Consider the following 1,766-nt stretch of genomic DNA (forward strand, 5'->3'; position numbering starts at 1 on the left):
TCTCTCTCCCTCTCTCTCTTTCTCTCCCTCCCTCTCTCTTATAAGTGCACTGAATAACGTGATACCATACATTTCCCTTTTAATTTCTATTTTGTAACCTTAACCTTTGCTTCTTCAACACTTTTGTATTTAATAATTGTAAAAAAAGCAAATGTTAATTAAGTAAGCGTATATATTCAATTCTTAATTATTTTAATTTCTTTAAATTTAAATTATTACATTTATTAGTAAACGATAACTTTTATTGAAATATAAGATAGATAAATTTCAGCATTTCATACTTTATCATTTCTCATTTTATAATATTTTATTATACATGTGTAATATTTAGAAGAATGACATATTTACGATAAATATATTTTGTTTTGGCATCCAAAAGAATTCAAAGAAATTTCCTATTGATAGAGTGTAAAAAAGAGATAAGTTTGATAGGCAACAAAGTAGGAGAGTTTTATTGCAAGTTTAGAGCATAGAAATGGTAAAGTATTGAGAAAGATTAAGCAAAGAAAAAAAAAACTCAATCTTTCTCTATCATACAGGATACAATATCGAATGATAAAAAATGATGGTGTAAATTTGAGGATTTTATTAATCATGAAATGAAATGTTTCTTTCTCTACTATTGTGATTGTTATATTATTTCTTTTATACATTTCATTATGATGTGATACTTGAAGAAATTATCATAACAATCCAAGGAAATATAAAACACTTATACATTTCCTAACTACGATTTTTGAACATTTTCTTATGAAAGTAAATATAGCATATAAGTAAGTATGCAATGAAAAAAAAAAGTCTAATATGCAAATGAAGGTCACAGGGAACAAATTTAATCCTGATCTTGAAATGAAGAATAAAATAATGTGATGTAAGATTTAATGATGAAACATTTGCATTCTTACCAGAAAATTATTTGAGAAATTGCTCCAATTCATCTTCACATTTATTTAACAACTTTTGGAATAGAAAAAAAAACGGATAATTTATGCTAAAAGAAACAAATGAACACTAATTTTCAAAGCTGACTGATGTGACAGACAATAAATGCATATGAACAAAATGACACAAATGACAAATTACGTAGAACACACAGTGATTGTATGGATCTGTATTATTATTAGCTTAACAGATTGTTGTACGCGGGATTTCCAAATGACAGATGAGCTTTTGCATTAATTGAGGATTAGCAAAATTGTCACTAGTTTCTTGCCGTACTTGGCAAGAAACTAGTGACAATTTTGTCAAGTACGGAAACATGAATAAGTGAAATAATTTTACTTCACAATTTACAAAATTTTGTGCTTGAAGAAGAAAAAAAATATATATATAGTTGAAGGTGTCGAAATCTTTTCTAAATCACAAACAAGAAGGAATTGAGCCTCGATATCTCCTGACCAAAACAATGACCAGAGCAACCCAAGTTAATTTCGGGAATGTTTAATCCTAGAAAATTTATTAAGCGAACAACGTGTGTAGATGAAAATGGAAATTTCTTCCTCTTGAATATTAATTTTGATATTAGGTATCTTTTAAGTTGTGTGAAGACCTGAATATTAGGACTGCAAACTTCAGTGAATTATTCAAATCCGGAAACTCATTATGCTCAGGCTATCATATCATACCGGACCGTTATTGATTTAATAGAAAATGATTTTTCGAAGCATAATGAATTTTGGTTCATCCTGGTTCACCGAATTACGTAGCTCACTTTGGATGAGACGAATGTAGCGAAGATGAAAGGAATCAGTTAAAATTGATTGATT

This window comes from Loa loa (assembly GCF_000183805.2).
Source record: "Loa loa unplaced genomic scaffold supercont3.341, whole genome shotgun sequence".
NCBI lineage: Eukaryota > Metazoa > Nematoda > Chromadorea > Rhabditida > Onchocercidae > Loa > Loa loa.